This window comes from Botryllus schlosseri, chromosome 14 (genome assembly GCF_051294905.1).
Source record: "Botryllus schlosseri isolate E-star chromosome 14, Bs_hap1, whole genome shotgun sequence".
Lineage (NCBI taxonomy): Eukaryota > Metazoa > Chordata > Ascidiacea > Stolidobranchia > Styelidae > Botryllus > Botryllus schlosseri.
In genome coordinates this window covers 14,372,855-14,396,086 of record NC_137249.1, presented here as the reverse complement: position 1 = coordinate 14,396,086, position 23,232 = coordinate 14,372,855, and the positions used below count along the sequence as shown (strand labels likewise).

The window sequence follows — 23,232 nt, the reverse complement described above, 5'->3', positions numbered from 1 at the left end:
ACCAACGTCAAGGTTTCAGCCGTAGTGTTGGTTTACCTCTTTTTTACATAGGAGGAATCTTTGCATGGCTAGGCAGTATCAACATGCAAAGCAAGAAGACTATGTTGCCCAAAAATTGGATTATTTTATGACAGCTGACTTTAAAGTGAAATAGCTCCAGTCGTGACTCGTTGATGTATCCTCCACCGCAATCATATTATGTTCAGATTCGAGAATCATTGTGCCAAGCCCTACGCACACATGATATCCTCAGTCAGTAATTCGAAATATAATTATTCCATATCAATTATGACTGGATTATGAAAACATATTGTCTTTATTTAGCAATACATACTAAAACCTATCTCTGATTATTAGGGCGTTTTTTTGACCACATAATCTTAAAATTGTAGCCAACTTCTTAGATCTTCATTTCTGGTAGGAACTATAGCTGTCCTAACGAAGTAGTTAAGCATCAAAAAACGTTTTTGGCTCAGAAATAGGCAACTTTTGTACTACTACGATTTTGACATATCAAAGCATGGCCGCTCTAATGATTATACAAACCAAAATAGTTCAAGGAAATCTCAGCCGAAATCAATATTGAAACCAATTAATAATAGAGTGATATCATGACTTATTTTGCTCATGAAATATCCTCCTGATATTAATGCAATGATAGCCGCGCCAGTGCCTGTGTGCTGTATCACTAAATAACCTGTTGTGATTGCCCTATATCCTATCTGTACCAAACATCAATCTGGCCAATAACCTGCCGCTTCATGCTATGAAGCGACAGCAAATCTGACGGCATCTGGGCTCTCGACCGTGAATCACGTGTTGCCCATCTATCCGTAGGTTAGTTATCTATAATAGGACACTATGATTCCACACTTCAGGTCCGTCAGGTGACGTTTGGGGTTCACATTATTGTTCGTCGTGGAGAAAGATCCAAGATAAATTATTGCTCAATTACAAATCTTTCTCTTCACGCGTGTTTGTGCTGTATTATTACCCGATTTACGCCTAGGGCAAGCTCCAAAGCAAAATGGAGCATCAGAGAATAATCAAATTTTAGAAAAGTTCGATATTCCATGGCAATGTACAGATTGTACATCGGGCCACGCAATGGACAGGCTCAGTAGTCGCCATCATCACCAAGCGTTCTTCATTTTACAAAGAGAAATTACGAAGTGAAAGCTTGTTGGTGCACACTAAGGTGCGATATCGTTTCAAGGGAATCCGTCTTGCGCGATACCTTAGACATGACTTTCTGGTTACGAGAAACGATATCGCTTACTTGATGGGCATATTCTCCAAATTTATTGAATCGAAACTATCCATTTTTGTTGATGAGGAAAATCTGATCACGGTGGAAATGGCATTCACCGGATTCCGTAGCCATTCATTCATGTTTATTATTGGGTATTGGGCCCTTACCGCGCCACGACCCACCAAGACATATAATCAAGTTTTAGGCCATATAACATGCGACTCCATGAAGTGCGCCAGAACGATCGGCAGTGAGAAAACCTTGGCCGAAAAGGTCTATGCCCTTATGCTGACCGAAGACTTCGTTATATATACAAAATACATATAGGTTTAATTGTCCATAGGCGCATAAATGACTGGCGCCGAATGTTCCTGTCTTTTGCAATCTGAACCTCACAAGACAAATACCATCCCGCTGGGAAAAATTTTATGCCAGTGAAGAAATACCAATTTGAAATTGTGTGCGTCTCTTAGTTTAGAGGCCTACGTTAGGGCGATTCTTTATTTTTTGATATAGCAGACTGGAAGTCACGAAATAACATCATGTAACGAAAGTAGTAGTATAGATCGCTCGTGACGCGCCATAGGGTTCTTATGGGCGGGGTGGTGACTCGTATTGAAAACCCGGGGTGGTGACTCGTACTTTCAGACCCCCCTTGTGGTGGTGACTCGTAATGGGTTCTTATGGGTGCGGCCGTGATTCGTACTTTTGGGTATAGGCTGCGGCGGTGACTCGTATTGAAAACTCGGGGTCGTGACTCGTACTTTCGGGTATAGGCTGCGGCGGTGACTCGTATTGAAAAATCGTGGTCGTGATTCGCACTTTCAGGCATCTCTCGCACGGCGTTGAATATGTATCAAGTAAATAGTCATGTGAATGAACCTTTGTTAATGTGTATATCGTAAATTATTATATATGATGTAGTTTAGTCGTGACAAATGACCGATCGTGTTCTAAGTCTTTCCTCGCTATTGATTGCTAGCTGAATAATACTTTCAGATCGAATTATTCGCACCTTGTATGCCGCTGTTTCGCACCTACAGAATAGTCTGCTGTTCACAGTCGTGACTTCACCGCGATAGCGCGATTTTCGAATCAGTCGCATGGTAATGTTTTGCTATTTAGTTTACCACAGAGCGGTGTAGACGACGATTCGAATACCAACAATAGCCGCGTTCACATACTAACACTCCAAAAAGGTGTGAAATATTTCCTACGACCACTCACAAGATAGCACATCAGAATAGTCATCTCTCGTGGTTTGTTGTTACAAAGATAGGAATCACGCACAAGTAATATTTTGGTAATAAGTTTGTCACATAACCGGCGTAGACGGTGATACCAACAATAGCCGCGTTCACAAACTAACACTTCAAAAAGGTGTGAATTAGGTTGCAAACCCCGCGATCGCTGACAAGATATTGTCTCGGACATAACCATCTTTCGCGACTTGCTGTTACATACATCCCAATCACTCACAAGATACTATTTTGGTACTTAGTTTGTCACAGAACCGGATTTCACTGGTAAAATTTAATAAGTAACGAATAACAGAGCCGGCGTAGACGGTGACTCGAATACCGACAAATTTTCACTTATTTCTGCCCCAACCTCTGTGAAGTTGACGCTTATTCAAAAAAGGTGTGAAATAATTGTAAAATCCTACGTCGGTGACGCGATAATGCATCAGACACAGCGATCTAGTTATAGTACGGTGTCGGAATCCATTCGCGAGATGTTCTATAGGTAAATTGAGATAATCCGAAACGAAATATTTTGACTTTGGCGTAGTGTGAATTGAAATAGGATTGACAAACATGACTATCAACTTTCCCACAGTCCCATATTGATATTATACGCACATTGATTTGAAACAAGTAATGGAACATTACAACTCTATTCGCGATCCGACTTTTCGTTTGTCAAAGCGACATTTTAACATCTTACCATACTCAAAAGAATTATTTACAACATTAACAAGTGTTCAAAATCCAGTTTTCACTTACTTGATTATATCACTGCAACTCACAAATTTGAATTAATTCATCCTGGTTGTATTCGTATGATCGGTCTTTTTTATTCAATTGTAAAGGTCGTTACTATTCTGAAGACAAAGTAAGCTATTTACGAATCGATACATAAATGACTTGACATAAACATATTATATTTTGAGTATACGAGATTTAAATGTCTGAACAATAACTGAGAAATAATTTATCACAATAAAATACGTATATTACAGCGTAAAAGATGTTTGAATGTCAGCAACTCTGTACGGTCATAGCTACTACCACTAATTTACCCGACCAACTCGTCATGATCATTCCTGAAATCAACACAAATATGACCACTGACTTGAGTTAACCACAAAACAGCATCAAGTTTTAAATTCACTCGTAGCTTACGGATTATTTGAATGCTGGTTATGTTTTGTTGTAATTGAGCTAACGAAATAGTATTACGTCTCGACATCTTACCATATTCAAAGAATCAACCACGAAAACATTGTCAAGTAAATCCGTTAACCGACCAACTCAAACAGTATCAATACGAAAAACAACCAAACACACGAATCCATACAACCACTAAAACCTAAAATCCATAACAAACTCGGTTGTATTCATATCCCAACGCATCTTTTTTATTCAACTTGAAAAGTTGTCACTATTCTGTAAGATAGAGGAATTACTACGCGATATATTCTGCAAGACAAACTAATTATTACTCGGTATATTTTGTAAGACAAAGTAAATACTACTCGGTGTGCGGTTTGGGATTAACATAATATGTTTGAGTAAACGAGATTTGTCAGTCTAACCGTCGTAGTTGAGAATTCATTTCTTACAATCGAACGCCGGTGCTACATTGAAAGTTATCATGTTGTAAACATCCTTATTGACACATTGATTTGACATATGTAATAGTTGATCATGACTTGATTATTAAATTATTTGCGTTAATTAGATCTGCATTGTGGTAAATGTTATGACAGCAACAAACTTTTCAGAAACATTGTTATTAACATATTGATTTGTAAAACTATGCGTGTCTGAAATGTTTTTGATTTGAAAGATATTCCGTGTTTGTACAAATCACTTTACGTATTACGGATATCAGAAAATATTTTTACAAATGTAGTTGTTTCCAGTAACCAACACTAAAGATGGCACAACAATTTCGTTATCCAAACATTGAACACCCGATGCAAAATGCTTTATTGGTCAAATTCGTGACGGCTAATTGAAACGACTACGTATAGAGTCAGTATATTACAATTTCATGTCGTTACTATTAAATCCAGCAATTGATACAATTTGTTGTCGGAGTTGTGACAGCGCATTGAAACATACACAACTTACAGAGTGTGAAAATATCACTTTGGGTATCGAGTACCGTTTGAAGCGTGCGATCAATACATAATTCCGTTCGCACTCTCTAAGACGTTGTGAAGTCTACAGATTTACACTTCAAGACTTTGATCAACACATATGCAATTTGGAATATCTTTACTGGATGCATCCTATTCGACTAGATTTGAGTAATACACAAAACTCATAGCATTAACAAAATCGCAATAGGCGCTACACTGAAATCTACGAAATGTTTTTCTATTGTTGTTAGTGATCATAAATTATCATTTGAATAAGTAATTGTAATCATAAAACCAAACTTGCGAAAGTCATTACCATAACAAAAGAATATTGTAGGTTGCTTGCTAAATGTATGCCGGAAATATTTGTAGAACGCTCACGACCAAAGAAATTGGAAATTTTCCCATTGTCATCCGTCAAAGTAAATGTCGTCACAATAATCAGTCACTAAAATACCTTACTTGTATGTGATTGAATCGCCGACAATTAACTCGGTAAATGAAACCCCTGAGAAATTTCACTCAGTCATTGGATAGGAAACAGCGGCACTTAATCGGTGTGAGTCGTTTTTTCTAAATACTAATCATATCTGTCCACCCAAGAACAATTTTCACTCACTTGGGTAACGAAACCAGTGTCCAATATCAATACAAGATATTTTCGTCACACAAAAATAATCACCTTCACTCGATATTCCCGTACTACGAAACTGTACAATGGTTTCATATTTTTTGTGTGACATGGAATTAATACCGATCGAAGTAACCGTATTGGAAATAACTTTTAAACAAACACACTCTACGTGGTTAACATTCTCGTCGATTCTATTGTGATTAATGTATACTTCATGTGATCTGGATTCATTTCGATATGGCTAAACATTCAACCTCGACGGATACGAATTGTCACACACTCAAGTAATATCATACCAAATAGTTATTTACAAGACACAGAAAATTTGTTTTGGTCGTTTCGATTTTATTACTGGAGATACTCATAACTTCGCTTAATACAATCTAGATTTAAACTCCGTCGAACCTTTGGTGTCTATCGTTTGCTGGATACGAATTATGTTAGTCTAAGAGTACACAATTTTCACTATCTTGGGTTATGAACTCAGTGTGTTAGCGATCATTCAATATTTTGTAGTATCAACTAGCTACCTCGTAGGATACGAATGATCATCCTCACAACTCTTACAAAAGTACGAAGGATATTTACATCACACAAAGTAATCGACTTTACTCGATATCCTCACACTACGAAACTGAATGATTGGTTTGACTCTACAAACTGTTCTGATGTCACAAGAACTTTTTCATACGAATGGTTACGTATCTAAATATTCAAATAATCCAACACACGACTATAGTACTTACAGAAATATCATAGTTCTTGTAACAAAGTTGTATAAGTATAATGTTTATCGTAAGTCCTACATAGCCATGATATCCGTCCGAGTTTGACTTTTAGAAAACATTATACCGACTTCGCGACATCTTTCAAAATTAAAACCACGGTGACTGCTTCAGAGACCTACCAATGATATTGCAGTAATACAGTTACTTCCACAAAAGAGTATGTATTCGACTTACTTACCACAAATCTAACGCACAAAACAATTTACTTTACTAGCGAGAAGCGCCGAGCCTCACATCCAAACAACTAGAAAGTTGAACTATATTAAAAAACGTCGCTAACCTTTGTGCACCAGCTGTAAATCACACAAGCAACATGTTTCAAGATTCTGGTTATTGAAAAACGTTAAAGTGTTTCTCCTGCACCAAGTCGTTATGTTGACGAAAGCGTATATTGTAATACCATGATCGATTTTCATTCGTTGGTCACAAACTGTCACTACTCTAAATAATTATTTTTCACTCAAACACGAAAGCATACTTGTCACCAATCGTTTTCATCAAGCACGAGTTCAAGAAGCTTACTTACTACGACATGAATTGTTATTTTTATGTTGTGTAAATAGGTAATAATTTATTTTAGTAACACTACATCAACATCATCGAGTTGTGCGAATAGATTTACATGTGGTTTTAATCGAAGTACACAGCACGAACTAACTGTAGACTCCTCTCTGTTGTACAGCTACTCGGTAATCGAAATGCATTAACATGTAAACAACGATCTTGTTTCGTCACACCAAAAATATGTTCACTGTCGCGATACTCCGCACAAGACGTGCATAGCCTTTTCACACTCGTAATAGTATACCAACGTCAAGCGATAACGTTTAACAAAACCAACGACACTGAACCCACGCCGTTTACCTATGTAAAATTACCACTTTCACTTGCCAGTCCGTCGTTTACGTGACTAAACATATTATTTTCCTTTGGAGATCTGACGTTTACCCAGAGTAAGAAACCATTTTCACTTGTAAATATTTTTTTCCTCGGCTAACAAACTTTTTTTTTCACTTGGAAATATATTTTTTCTCTGGTTAACAAACCTTTTTTCACTTGGAAATATATTTTTTCTCTGGTTAACAAACCTTTTTCCCTGAGCAACACGCCATTTTGACTTGGTGGTCGTCGTTTACCCGAGTAAAAATATCATTTTCTTTTGGAGATCCGGCGTTTACCCAGTGTAACAATACATTTTCACTTGGAAAAACACTTTTACCTAGAGTAACTAATCATTTCTCCTGGGTAACAAACCCTTTTCGTCTGGAAAACTATCATTTGCCTGAGTACCAATACAGTTTTCACTTGGAAATCTATCTTTCACCTGGGTAACAATACCATTTTGAAAACTGACAACCACACCGGTCAATTTGATATTTTTGTATATTGTTACAACGGACAGTGACAAAAATACACCAACAACGACTCCAATACATTTGTGTAATCGCATATTCACTTGTTCTGGTGCATCCCGTCAAAACCCTCAGTTACCCACATGTAATGCGCTATACATCGATGTGAATGTTTTGGAAAATTGGACAATAGGCTTCGATAGCTCTGTGATGTCCGGGTTCGTGCTTTGGATTTTCCAGAGTCAAAATGTCTGAATAAAACACCTCCTTGACGATGGTTGGTATGTGGATAACGGTGTTCGGAAAACGGTTGGATTTATGTCACCCATCGCGATAACAACTCCAGGTCGAATTTTCCTCCCGCATGTTTACTATATTGTGTCTTTATTGGTCAATGTATGTCTCGACATTCAGTTTGAAATCGGAAACCCTGATAAAGTATGTAACCGGATCCGGATATCAACTGTGAATCGATAAACCAATGGACAATATTCAAAGTAAACATGTTACACCCTGTGTTTCCACGAAAAAAATACCATCCAGACATACGTCGCGCTTGTTTGCCCACACCAGTATACGCGCAAATGGAGGTGTGTGACATTGCATGCAATGTGTTGGTATACAAACATCGATCCACAGACATTATCATAGCCGGTAGTTTTGATGTAGATCGAATGTCACCCGATAACAATACCAATAAGCCACATTGCAATGACTCTGAGTCAATCTGAAGCATGACATACGGACACACAAACATAGAAACCGTAACATGAGTATTCGCACGACGGTGAAAGTGAACTATACAGCATATACCAATAGAGTGTTCACAGTCAAATATGCGAACCGTGCACAATCATATACCCAGGTTTTTGCTGGATATGTACGAAACCAATAAATCGATACATTTCTTTTCTCTGGACATCAATAATACAATCGCCATTCAAATGCATCGCTCGAATGTGAGGTTCGTCGGGTGTAAAATCCATGTCAAATAACACCAAAGTGTGCCTTCCGTGTTTTATTATTTCCACCGACGCTTCTTGCCTGTGTCGTAACACTATGGTGCAGGGACTCGAAAAACGATGGATTGCGAAACGGATTGACATGCCCAAATGAATCGACGTCAATAGCCTTGTGACGATGGCGTTTCAAAATGATACCGATCTCTTGTGGTGATGACCGTTTCGAAACTGGACAAACCCTTACGATGATGTGTTTTATGATTGCGTGTGAAATCACAAGGTAGTGTTCTATTTGTGGTGTACGATTGTAGTCTTCACAGAAACACACCTTATTGGATCACAGTATCAGTCCGAGATTTTCAGAATCACTGTTCACGATATTTATCTGGAGTCGTTATGTGGGAGTAGCGACATCCCGTGATTTAGTGAAAGACTGATCGCAATCATTTCGAGCACCGTACTTCGATAGTTCGCATTGGTCAAACTTCGGTGTCGACAACACGCTGGATATTGACCGATCTGGGTGGTCTGTCTGGAGATAGGGTCATGACTATCCTGTAATGTTACAACGCGATAAAACCATCGAATAAATCAGTGAACGGTGTCGAAATATCGATGTAATAGCGCGGACTCAGAGTCATTGCATAGTGAACGGTATCGAAATATCGATGTAATAGCGCGGACTCAGAGTCATTGCATAGTGAACGGTGTCGAAATATCGATGTAATAGCGCGGACTCAGAGTCATTGCAATGTGGCTTATTGGTATTGTTATCGGGTGACATTCGATCTACATCAAAACTACCGGCTATGATAATGTCTGTGGATCGATGTTTGTATACCAACACATTGCATGCAATGTCACACACCTCCATTTGCGCGTATACTGGTGTGGGCAAACAAGCGCGACGTATGTCTGGATGGTATTTTTTTCGTGGAAACACAGGGTGTAACATGTTTACTTTGAATATTGTCCATTGGTTTATCGATTCACAGTTGATATCCGGATCCGGTTACATACTTTATCAGGGTTTCCGATTTCAAACTGAATGTCGAGACATACATTGACCAATAAAGACACAATATAGTAAACATGCGGGAGGAAAATTCGACCTGGAGTTGTTATCGCGATGGGTGACATAAATCCAACCGTTTTCCGAACACCGTTATCCACATACCAACCATCGTCAAGGAGGTGTTTTATTCAGACATTTTGACTCTGGAAAATCCAAAGCACGAACCCGGACATCACAGAGCTATCGAAGCCTATTGTCCAATTTTCCAAAACATTCACATCGATGTATAGCGCATTACATGTGGGTAACTGAGGGTTTTGACGGGATGCACCAGAACAAGTGAATATGCGATTACACAAATGTATTGGAGTCGTTGTTGGTGTATTTTTGTCACTGTCCGTTGTAACAATATACAAAAATATCAAATTGACCGGTGTGGTTGTCAGTTTTCAAAATGGTATTGTTACCCAGGTGAAAGATAGATTTCCAAGTGAAAACTGTATTGGTACTCAGGCAAATGATAGTTTTCCAGACGAAAAGGGTTTGTTACCCAGGAGAAATGATTAGTTACTCTAGGTAAAAGTGTTTTTCCAAGTGAAAATGTATTGTTACACTGGGTAAACGCCGGATCTCCAAAAGAAAATGATATTTTTACTCGGGTAAACGACGACCACCAAGTCAAAATGGCGTGTTGCTCAGGGAAAAAGGTTTGTTAACCAGAGAAAAAATATATTTCCAAGTGAAAAAAGGTTTGTTAACCAGAGAAAAAATATATTTCCAAGTGAAAAAAAAAAGTTTGTTAGCCGAGGAAAAAAATATTTACAAGTGAAAATGGTTTCTTACTCTGGGTAAACGTCAGATCTCCAAAGGAAAATAATATGTTTAGTCACGTAAACGACGGACTGGCAAGTGAAAGTGGTAATTTTACATAGGTAAACGGCGTGGGTTCAGTGTCGTTGGTTTTGTTAAACGTTATCGCTTGACGTTGGTATACTATTACGAGTGTGAAAAGGCTATGCACGTCTTGTGCGGAGTATCGCGACAGTGAACATATTTTTGGTGTGACGAAACAAGATCGTTGTTTACATGTTAATGCATTTCGATTACCGAGTAGCTGTACAACAGAGAGGAGTCTACAGTTAGTTCGTGCTGTGTACTTCGATTAAAACCACATGTAAATCTATTCGCACAACTCGATGATGTTGATGTAGTGTTACTAAAATAAATTATTACCTATTTACACAACATAAAAATAACAATTCATGTCGTAGTAAGTAAGCTTCTTGAACTCGTGCTTGATGAAAACGATTGGTGACAAGTATGCTTTCGTGTTTGAGTGAAAAATAATTATTTAGAGTAGTGACAGTTTGTGACCAACGAATGAAAATCGATCATGGTATTACAATATACGCTTTCGTCAACATAACGACTTGGTGCAGGAGAAACACTTTAACGTTTTTCAATAACCAGAATCTTGAAACATGTTGCTTGTGTGATTTACAGCTGGTGCACAAAGGTTAGCGACGTTTTTTAATATAGTTCAACTTTCTAGTTGTTTGGATGTGAGGCTCGGCGCTTCTCGCTAGTAAAGTAAATTGTTTTGTGCGTTAGATTTGTGGTAAGTAAGTCGAATACATACTCTTTTGTGGAAGTAACTGTATTACTGCAATATCATTGGTAGGTCTCTGAAGCAGTCACCGTGGTTTTAATTTTGAAAGATGTCGCGAAGTCGGTATAATGTTTTCTAAAAGTCAAACTCGGACGGATATCATGGCTATGTAGGACTTACGATAAACATTATACTTATACAACTTTGTTACAAGAACTATGATATTTCTGTAAGTACTATAGTCGTGTGTTGGATTATTTGAATATTTACACTGTAAATCCGCAAGGTCGTATTGAACACTTCATAACACTTTTTTCTGCGTACAGACACACTTTTTGGGCATATAAACGCATTGGGCCATTATCGTCGCAACGCTTCTGCGTATTTCTCCGTTTACTTGTAACACTTCGTCACTGCGGCTTATTTTCAAGAAAATTTATACTTGGTAATTTATCATCAATTTTGCATTCATAAACCATCGCTACGTTTGGAGATCACATTAAATCACGGTATATGTAAAATAATATTACTCACTTGACCCAACACTAAGTTTAAGGGTAATATTTCAATGAAATATACATATTTCCCTGTGACGCAGAGGGGTCACAACCTTCGTCGCGGTAGAGCGCGCTCGATTTCAGTTTGGATTTGAATTGGTGGTTCGTCAGGCTTCAGGCAGAGAGTAAGGTACACGAAAAAACTTGGCGAAATGGATATATTGAAGCAGTTTCTGCTACCTGATGGCGTAAAGGATCATAAATTCCATGTACTGTAAGGTATGGAGATGCGGTAAATGTTATTGAATGTATGTAATGTGAGAATAGTCATAAAATTAACTCGTTTTGACATTGCAGTAACGTCGTTTGTTTTAGATGATTTAGCAGGCTACTCATATCCCTTATTCATAAGAATGTTCTTTAGATGTTTTGTAGTATATGATTCGCCTGATATTATTGCTGGATGATCGAGCTTCGAATCTGATAATATACCAGGCTGCGACCAGGTCCAGTACTACGGTACTGATGGGAAGCTGCTATAAAATTAACTTTTTTGACATATGGATAAAGGGATGTTCTCTCTATCCATACTGAAATATCACTATGTAGGCGATATTGTGGTCCATTGTGGACAAGTACTGCAATGTCAGCAATTGAATGCCGGTATGACAGTCATGCAACGGTTTTGATTGTTTTTCAACTGCAACACGTTTTACACTGTAGGCCTACTGTTTATTCCAAGTGGTAAGGTGTTAACTAAAGCGATTTTTAAAATGTCAAAATAGGTCAGAATTTTGTCAAAATTGTACCGTTAGGTCAAAAATTGCCAAAATTCTTTACAAAATCAAAATTTTGTTGGCAACTTGCATTTCGTTTGTATCATAGATGATTGCACTGTCGGTGAACTTATCATTTTACAATTTACATCTTGTAGCCTACTTTATAGTCCTACCGTTGTAGACGGACCATCGTCTGCTCATTGTGAATCATAAACTGTCAAATGAAACAAATACTCAACGTAGCCTATTGCACTATCCTAACTGAAGCAAGACTGGGTGGGCATTGGTTCTTCGATTAAAAACCGTATGATGAATACTTGCAATGTAGACAACTTTGTCATAATGAGAGAGAGAGTGCAGTGTACGCACAACTTCAGTGTTGCCGGCCAACAACTGCAGCTGGTGAACGTTCTTTCTTCATTCTTGCCAAGCTACTTAGTTAGGACAGACACTTTCTACCCGAAAATGTAGGAAAGTATCTTTCGTTGTACTACAACAAATTTTTAATTATTTCTACCATAATACGAGATGTAACTAATACTAGAATTATTCATGGGTCCAGATTTCGATAAAATAAATTCTTTTTCATGTAAAAATTTGTCAATTTTCATGCTAAAAGATTTTTTCAGATCAAATTACTTCGGAAGAACAGAGAGCTCCAGCCAGAAATAAAGATAAGTTCTGGTAATACAATTCTAACACTATGTGAGAAAAACCTAATTTAAGTACATGGGGTCAAAATTAAGTTTTTCATCATCAAAATATGTGTGAATTTGAATTTTTTAGTCAAAATCTTACCTTTTTAGGTCCAAAAAATCGCCCCAATAATAGCACAGCCAAACAAACAATCTTTTCAACAAACCATGGATCACAAGGGGTAGTATTTGTTTTGCCCAATCCCCAAATTTGACTTTTCTGAGTTTATTGTGATACGGTAACTGAACTAAACTCTATTTTGCAAGTAGTATGTATTGAACTTGGCACCTTTTTGAAATGCATTTGCTGTATGGAATACTGGTAAGCATCACGTTGTTTTGTAAGTGAACTGGTATATCCTTAGAGAATGAATTTGATTCTGTTGCAATCGGTTATCTTTGTGATAAAGATTTTTATGAAAGTTTACTGGTAAAATTTCACAAAAATTGTTAACAATCCAGGAAGTATACTAACTGTGCCAGAGTAAAATTGGTGGTAACGTCATGTGCAACTTTCCATTCCATTACTCAATTATTCTATGAAATACACCCTTCTGTCACGCACAACTTATTGCAGAAAAAAAAAACTGTATCCAGTATGATATCTGCGTGATTACTGAGCAGTTCAATTGAATTGCGAAATTTTGCAACAAATATTTTCTTTTCAATAGTCTTGGATTGATCCTCAAATTCGTTCAACTGATGTCCACTCTTTAAAAAGAGCCCCCTGGGTCTACCGTGCCTGCGCTATCAGACAATGTTGACAGTGACGTGAGGAGTCGTTCGTAACGGGTTTTGTGCCGGCACAGTCATCTTATGTGATACAGACCTTTGTCTCAAGAGCCCATGGATACATGTGATTATGTAAGCCTATTTTTCCATTTTATATATCACCATTGATTATGTAATTTGCTGGTTTTTGCAGTCCTACTTTTCTCACGAACTATCTCGCAGAGTAGCTTACGGGCTATTCGATATGAGCTGAAAAAGGCTTCATCTGTGTACACTGCACAGTAAAGTGTATCCTGAACTGTTTACACTGAACAGAGATGTAGTTAAACGTAATGAGCTCGTGTAACTTGTACTTTAACTATTGCTTACTGAACTATAATGGGCTAGGTCAGTGGTTCTCAACCTGGGGGGCTGAGCACCTCTCCTGCGCTTCTGTAACCTATCTGTGTGAAATATTTATATTCACTTCTGCATCAAATTTACAATTTTCCTTTGTAATGTTTCGTATTTTCTAGGAGCAGCATTTGGATTTGACCAGTAAAAAAAAGATCCGCCATGGCACGCCACGAATCAGGGACTCATCAAGCCTGGGTTGCGGCTGATGGAAAGAATATGAAAAATACACTAATGTGCAGGTAGTATGTATTGCAATTGGCACCTTCTTGAAATGCATTTGTTGTTTTAAATACTGGTAAGCATCGCGGTATTTCGTAAGTAAACTGGTATATCCTTAGATAATGAATTTGATTCTGCTGCATTTGGTTATTTTTATGAATGTTTGCTGGTAAAATTCCACTAAAATGATTAACAATCCAGGAAAGTATGCTACTCGTGCTGTAGAAAAATTGGTGGTACGGTCACATGCAACTTTCCATTACAATAATTATTTGTTCTATGAAAGACACCCTTTTGTCACATACAAATGTATCCAGTGTGATATCTGCGTAATACTGAATGCCGGTGACGTGATATTTTGTGATACGATTGTTGATGTACAACGTTCTTTCGAGTTCTCTACTAGTTACTGACGATTACCCCTGGCGAGTCTAAGCCGAAAATATTCGGGCTCATTTCAATATGCATATACTATTCAATTTTATATTGAAGTTTTGCACCTCGGAGAAGCTGTTCGAATATTGAATGGTTCCCTTGTATTGCAAATTTTTGAAACAAGTATTTTCTTTTCAACAGTCTTGGATTGATCTTCAAATTCATCCAACTGGTGTCGACTCTTCGAAGAGACCCCCTGGTTCTACCGTGCGTGTGCTAACAGACAATGTTGATAGTGACGTGAGGAGTCATCTGAACGGATTTTGTGCCGGTGCAGTCATCTTTTGCGATAATACTTTTGCCTCAAGAACCCATGGAAACATGTGATCATGTAAGTCTATTTACTCATTTCATATATCACCATTGATCATGTAATGTGCTGGTTTTTGCAGTCCTAATTTTCCTAATAACTATCTATATATGCGATATGAGCTGAAGAGAGGCTTGATCTGTGTACATTGAACAGAGGCAGGGCTGTGGAGTCGGTGGAGTCGGAGTCGGGGTAATTTTCGCTTGATAGAGTCGGAGTCGTGAAAACTATAATAGCTGGAGTCGGAGTCGGTGGGAAAATACTGACTGGAGTCGAAGTCGGAGTTTGTGAGAATGACTATGACTTCGACTCCGACTCCAACTTCTCTATCATGAAAACATTTGCTTTCAAAGAATTTTCAATAGAATTTTTATGTACCACTAACCACTGTTATTATTAACCATACATGCAGATCAGGTGCGGCCAGCCCGTGGCACGAAGGCCAAATTTGGCACACGAGAAAGTTAGGTGTGGCCTGCGAGGTAATTCTCGAAATTATTTATGACATCAGGTACAATCGCAAGGCCAACCAAAATTTGATTAGCATGACCGCGAAATTTGATGATGACTAAAACAACAGTTCTGACGCATTGACGTATCCAGGGGCCAGCTACATTTATCCCAGATCTTCGTATATGACCATGAAGTAGAATATTTCATAGCAGATTTATTGGACTTGAAATTTTTCTCGGTACTTCGCATGATTCTTTGTCACTAGATTTCTTGCATTCAGTATTTGAGCCCACTTCTGAAAATTTTAAATACGTATTATTCACAGAATTGAGTCTAAGTGTATTCGCAATTAGGAGATACGGCTTCGCTTGTGCACTCGCAGCGAGATCGTCGACAAAACATTTGCACAAAATGATAGAGGCATGTTCACTGATACCATCGATTTTGCTATGTCTAAACGTCGAATAATCCTGTCCTTGCCAAATGAGCCCAGTGATATACAGATGCGACCCCCAATGTATGATAGCGACATATTTCTTGATATAGCTATAGCCTAATTCAGTCGTTATCTTGCAAAAAATTTTCGCGCGAGTGCTCCCCACTTGACAAAATTGAAAATATTTGTAGTGTAGCTTAGCTGTTTGGGTCGAACAAATGATTAAGAAAGACTGCAAGTCCCAATCCTTGAATACTTGATTAAGTACATGCAGACTAGACATAGGCTATGGTCTTTGACTACTTAACTAAATTCCATTTCTGACCAATGTCTATTGTTAGCAGTAAGACTGTATGTGCTTGTAATCAGGATAGTGTGCAATGACAAAATTAGTAAGTTCAATTTCTTTATTAGTTGCTGAGTCATACGTAAGAGCTACACTTGGATTTTTTATCTACATTTTTACTAAACAGGATTGGATATCTGCCATATTTGAATGATTCATACATTTCAGGATATTAGAGAGTCCATGTTATAAAAACTTGAATAAGGAAGGATATTTAGCAAATCTTTATTTCATGTTAATTGCAAGTGGATAATTCGAGTTGTGCCACAATGAAACAATTTAGCATGCCACAGTTAATCATATGTTTGCATATGTTTAATGGTTGTATGATAGTCATTCAACCGACAATGTGGCATATGATTTTCGAAGTAAATTGGTAATAATGCTGGAGTCGGAGTCGGTACGTTTAAAGACCCAGGAGTCGGAGTCGGTACGTTTAAGAACTCAGGAGTCGGAGTCGGTATATTGAAAATGTGTGGAGTCGGAGCCGGAGCCGGTGGTAAAATTTACCGACTCCACAGCCCTGAACAGAGGTGTTGTTGAATGTAAAGAGCTGGGGTAACTTGTATTTAAACTACTGCTTACTGATCTATACTTGGAACATCAAATTGAGATCATTTCCCATTTCGTGCTAATTCCAAATAATTTCGTTAATTAAATTTAATCTGGAAGGAAGTATTTTGAAAGATTGAGAACAATTACAATTACTGCAATGAAGGAAAAGTATTCAACACCTTCGATAAGATGTCACAAAGTTTTTTGTACTAAAGACAATCAATGTGTCCTTTGTCTGGTCAATTATTGTAATGGAAATCCAAACCCATAGGAATAACGATTCTACTATATTTATTTTCGGATCTTGTTTGCAATCAATTACATTTTCAGCAAAACGAGGTTGATGAAGTCAACTGTCTTCTTCTCCAAGCCAAATTGAGAGACAAGCAAATACAATCCAAGACCCAAGCGCATGTCTTATTGAAACAGGTATCGTAATCTTTCTGTTTTGTGGACCATGCAAATATACATAGACCGTTCATAGACGTACATAGACGTTGTGCTATAAATTTCATCCTGAGTTACAGTTCTGCATTCTCACTGTGGCCTGTGCGTCTGAATGTCAATGTAAATGTCAAAATGGCCGAATTGAAAAAAGCCCGAACCTAATTCAAGATATTTTTATTAGTCGTTATGCGAATTTTAGTCCTTCTCAGTGATAGGATTTCACATGTACCCGAGCGCCTTTCCTGCGCTTGTGTAACCTGCATGTGTGAAATATTTATATTTATTTCTGCAAAAAATTTAGAATTTTCATTGACATATTCAAAACTTTGGAATTTAATCACATTTTCAAGGAGCACAACTTGGAGTCGACCAGTAGAAAAGAAGCAAACACCATGCTAATTCCAAATAATTTCGTTAATTAAATTTAATCAGGAAGGAAGTATTTTGAAAGATTGAGAACAATTACAATTACTGCAATGAAGGAAAAGTATTCAACACCTTCGATAAGATGTCACAAAGGCTTTACTAAAGACAATCAATGTGTCCTTTGTCTGGTCAATTATTGTAATGGAAATCCAAACCCATAGGAATAACGATTCTACTATATTTATTTTCGGATCTTGTTTGCAATCAATTACATTTTCAGCAAAACGAGGCTGATGAAGTCAACTGTTTTCTTCTCCAAGCCAAATTGAGAGACAAGCAAATACAATCCAAGACCCAAGCGCATGTCTTATTGAAACAGGTATCGTAATCTTTCTGTTTTGTGGACCATACAAATATACATAGACCGTTCGTAGACGTACATAGACGTTCTGCTATAAATTTCATCCTGAGTTACAGTTCTGCATTCTCACTGTGGCCTGTGCGTCTGAATGTCAATGTAAATGTCAAAATGGCCGAATTGAAAAAAGCGCGGACCTAATTCAAGATATTTTTATTAGTCGTTATGCGAATTTTAGTTCTTCTCAGTGATAGCATTTCACATGTACCCGAGCGCCTTTCCTGCGCTTGTGTAACCTGCATGTGTGAAATATTTATATTTATTTCTGCATAAAATTTAGAATTTTCATTGACATATTCAAAACTTTGGAATTTAATCACATTTTCAGGGAGCACAACTTGGAGTCGACCAGTAGAAAAGAAGCAAACATCATGGCACGCCACGAATCAGAGATTGACCGATCCTGGATTGTAGCTGATGCCAAGAATATAAAACTGCTTCAGTGAAAATGAAGTATTCAGAAACATTGTTGACGTTTTGAGCTACTATGCATTGGATTGTCATACCCTGAAGGAGTGGTTCTCAAACAGGAGAAAGCATTTGAAGGGGCGTGAACCCGCTGTCAACTAAAATCTTTTTCGCACATGGCAGCTTCTACTTATTTCTCTGTGTATGGTCAGAATTTAATATTTGAATATTCTCTCATCAACAACTATTACCGTCACTGCCATCCAACTATCAGTTGGGATTTTTAGCGTTCTGGTTGCTTTTTTTAATTTCATGATACGACGATAAGGGGTGTGTGAATTTTTTTTGCTATCATAACGGGGCGTGTCCAAATATGTTCATGAACCAGTGCCCTAATGACTTCCAGATTTCATATTTTGCAGCAGACTGGCAAATAACAACAAAATCTTTTCTGTAAATCTGCAAAATTTGTATGGACTGAAAGAAACGATTTCTTTGTTATTTAAACAAAAGTGATTGGCATTAACCTGATATAAATCCTTGTAATGCAAGCCCAAGAATATTTTTGATGCATGGTTAGCAGGCCCAATTTCATTAAGAGTAAAAAAATACTTTGTTACTTGTTTATCGTGGTAGTGGTAGTGAAACTGATATATTCATTGTTTGTTTTTTTACAATAAAATTAGAAATTTACAAGCCATAATTTGATCAATTATAAATATGTTTTAATGATTTGTGTTGATCATGTTTTCCGTTAACGGACGTAACCAATGAATTTGATTCCATGCCATTGTCACGAAAGTTGAAGATACTAAATGATATTTTGTTATCACTATCCCTAATTCCCTATGCATTCATTTTCATGATTGAACGAGTTGCATGATATTTGTAGTGAGTTTGCTCTTGATCATTTGTGATGTTCGTGATTTCATGGACTATTCCGGAAACGGTTTCAACTGCTGATCTGAATTTATGAAACCCTGTCACAGCAGCTATTGGAAATTTCAATGTTTGCACGTATTTAATCACCCAGGTTGGGTATTATAAGCGTCATCTATTCATGAATCAATAAAATCTGATTTTATTTTGAGCCCTGCGTTCCGGTGACTAGTCAACCAGCCACTTTGAGGCTGAACACTTTTTAGGTAAACACTTTTAATTTAAACACTTCGCAACACTTCTAGGCGTTCAATTTTTGGATCACGTTTCGTGTTCAATTTTCCGTGTTGAGCAACACTTCAGAATTTACAGTGTAGATACGTAACCATTCGTATGAAAAAGTTCTTGTGACATCAGAACAGTTTGTAGAGTCAAACCAATCATTCAGTTTCGTAGTGTGAGGATATCGAGTAAAGTCGATTACTTTGTGTGATGTAAATATCCTTCGTACTTTTGTAAGAGTTGTGAGGATGATCATTCGTATCCTACGAGGTAGCTAGTTGATACTACAAAATATTGAATGATCGCTAACACACTGAGTTCATAACCCAAGATAGTGAAAATTGTGTACTCTTAGACTAACATAATTCGTATCCAGCAAACGATAGACACCAAAGGTTCGACGGAGTTTAAATCTAGATTGTATTAGGCGAAGTTATGAGTATCTCCAGTAATAAAATCGAAACGACCAAAACAAATTTTCTGTGTCTTGTAAATAACTATTTGGTATGATATTACTTGAGTGTGTGACAATTCGTATCCGTCGAGGTTGAATGTTTAGCCATATCGAAATGAATCCAGATCACATGAAGTATACATTAATCACAATAGAATCGACGAGAATGTTAACCACGTAGAGTGTGTTTGTTTAAAAGTTATTTCCAATACGGTTACTTCGATCGGTATTAATTCCATGTCACACAAAAAATATGAAACCATTGTACAGTTTCGTAGTACGGGAATATCGAGTGAAGGTGATTATTTTTGTGTGACGAAAATATCTTGTATTGATATTGGACACTGGTTTCGTTACCCAAGTGAGTGAAAATTGTTCTTGGGTGGACAGATATGATTAGTATTTAGAAAAAACGACTCACACCGATTAAGTGCCGCTGTTTCCTATCCAATGACTGAGTGAAATTTCTCAGGGGTTTCATTTACCGAGTTAATTGTCGGCGATTCAATCACATACAAGTAAGGTATTTTAGTGACTGATTATTGTGACGACATTTACTTTGACGGATGACAATGGGAAAATTTCCAATTTCTTTGGTCGTGAGCGTTCTACAAATATTTCCGGCATACATTTAGCAAGCAACCTACAATATTCTTTTGTTATGGTAATGACTTTCGCAAGTTTGGTTTTATGATTACAATTACTTATTCAAATGATAATTTATGATCACTAACAACAATAGAAAAACATTTCGTAGATTTCAGTGTAGCGCCTATTGCGATTTTGTTAATGCTATGAGTTTTGTGTATTACTCAAATCTAGTCGAATAGGATGCATCCAGTAAAGATATTCCAAATTGCATATGTGTTGATCAAAGTCTTGAAGTGTAAATCTGTAGACTTCACAACGTCTTAGAGAGTGCGAACGGAATTATGTATTGATCGCACGCTTCAAACGGTACTCGATACCCAAAGTGATATTTTCACACTCTGTAAGTTGTGTATGTTTCAATGCGCTGTCACAACTCCGACAACAAATTGTATCAATTGCTGGATTTAATAGTAACGACATGAAATTGTAATATACTGACTCTATACGTAGTCGTTTCAATTAGCCGTCACGAATTTGACCAATAAAGCATTTTGCATCGGGTGTTCAATGTTTGGATAACGAAATTGTTGTGCCATCTTTAGTGTTGGTTACTGGAAACAACTACATTTGTAAAAATATTTTCTGATATCCGTAATACGTAAAGTGATTTGTACAAACACGGAATATCTTTCAAATCAAAAACATTTCAGACACGCATAGTTTTACAAATCAATATGTTAATAACAATGTTTCTGAAAAGTTTGTTGCTGTCATAACATTTACCACAATGCAGATCTAATTAACGCAAATAATTTAATAATCAAGTCATGATCAACTATTACATATGTCAAATCAATGTGTCAATAAGGATGTTTACAACATGATAACTTTCAATGTAGCACCGGCGTTCGATTGTAAGAAATGAATTCTCAACTACGACGGTTAGACTGACAAATCTCGTTTACTCAAACATATTATGTTAATCCCAAACCGCACACCGAGTAGTATTTACTTTGTCTTACAAAATATACCGAGTAATAATTAGTTTGTCTTGCAGAATATATCGCGTAGTAATTCCTCTATCTTACAGAATAGTGACAACTTTTCAAGTTGAATAAAAAAGATGCGTTGGGATATGAATACAACCGAGTTTGTTATGGATTTTAGGTTTTAGTGGTTGTATGGATTCGTGTGTTTGGTTGTTTTTCGTATTGATACTGTTTGAGTTGGTCGGTTAACGGATTTACTTGACAATGTTTTCGTGGTTGATTCTTTGAATATGGTAAGATGTCGAGACGTAATACTATTTCGTTAGCTCAATTACAACAAAACATAACCAGCATTCAAATAATCCGTAAGCTACGAGTGAATTTAAAACTTGATGCTGTTTTGTGGTTAACTCAAGTCAGTGGTCATATTTGTGTTGATTTCAGGAATGATCATGACGAGTTGGTCGGGTAAATTAGTGGTAGTAGCTATGACCGTACAGAGTTGCTGACATTCAAACATCTTTTACGCTGTAATATACGTATTTTATTGTGATAAATTATTTCTCAGTTATTGTTCAGACATTCAAATCTCGTATACTCAAAATATAATATGTTTATGTCAAGTCATTTATGTATCGATTAGTAAATAGCTTACTTTGTCTTCAGAATAGTAACGACCTTTACAATTGAATAAAAAAGACCGATCATACGAATACAACCAGGATGAATTAATTCAAATTTGTGAGTTGCAGTGATATAATCAAGTAAGTGAAAACTGGATTTTGAACACTTGTTAATGTTGTAAATAATTCTTTTGAGTATGGTAAGATGTTAAAATGTCGCTTTGACAAACGAAAAGTCGGATCGCGAATAGAGTTGTAATGTTCCATTACTTGTTTCAAATCAATGTGCGTATAATATCAATATGGGACTGTGGGAAAGTTGATAGTCATGTTTGTCAATCCTATTTCAATTCACACTACGCCAAAGTCAAAATATTTCGTTTCGGATTATCTCAATTTACCTATAGAACATCTCGCGAATGGATTCCGACACCGTACTATAACTAGATCGCTGTGTCTGATGCATTATCGCGTCACCGACGTAGGATTTTACAATTATTTCACACCTTTTTTGAATAAGCGTCAACTTCACAGAGGTTGGGGCAGAAATAAGTGAAAATTTGTCGGTATTCGAGTCACCGTCTACGCCGGCTCTGTTATTCGTTACTTATTAAATTTTACCAGTGAAATTCGGTTCTGTGACAAACTAAGTACCAAAATAGTATCTTGTGAGTGATTGGGATGTATGTAACAGCAAGTCGCGAAAGATGGTTATGTCCGAGACAATATCTTGTCAGCGATCGCGGGGTTTGCAACCTAATTCACACCTTTTTGAAGTGTTAGTTTGTGAACGCGGCTATTGTTGGTATCACCGTCTACGCCGGTTATGTGACAAACTTATTACCAAAATATTACTTGTGCGTGATTCCTATCTTTGTAACATCAAACCACGAGAGATGACTATTCTGATGTGCTATCTTGTGAGTGGTCGTAGGAAATA

At 37.2% G+C, this 23,232-nt stretch overlaps 2 long non-coding RNA genes across 2 annotated transcripts; both read left to right on the top strand.

Annotated features, from left to right (window-relative positions):
- Positions 1 to 11,247: 11,247 nt before the first annotated feature.
- On the top strand, positions 11,248 to 14,705 carry LOC145455229 (uncharacterized). Its single transcript, XR_013920302.1, has 4 exons — positions 11,248 to 11,758; positions 12,888 to 13,275; positions 13,625 to 13,817; positions 14,201 to 14,705. It is a non-coding gene; the product is annotated as an uncharacterized LOC145455229 (long non-coding RNA).
- Positions 14,706 to 17,589: 2,884 nt separating this feature from the next.
- LOC145455230 (uncharacterized) lies at positions 17,590 to 19,564 on the top strand. Its single transcript, XR_013920303.1, has 2 exons — positions 17,590 to 18,027; positions 18,395 to 19,564. It is a non-coding gene; the product is annotated as an uncharacterized LOC145455230 (long non-coding RNA).
- Positions 19,565 to 23,232: the final 3,668 nt, after the last annotated feature.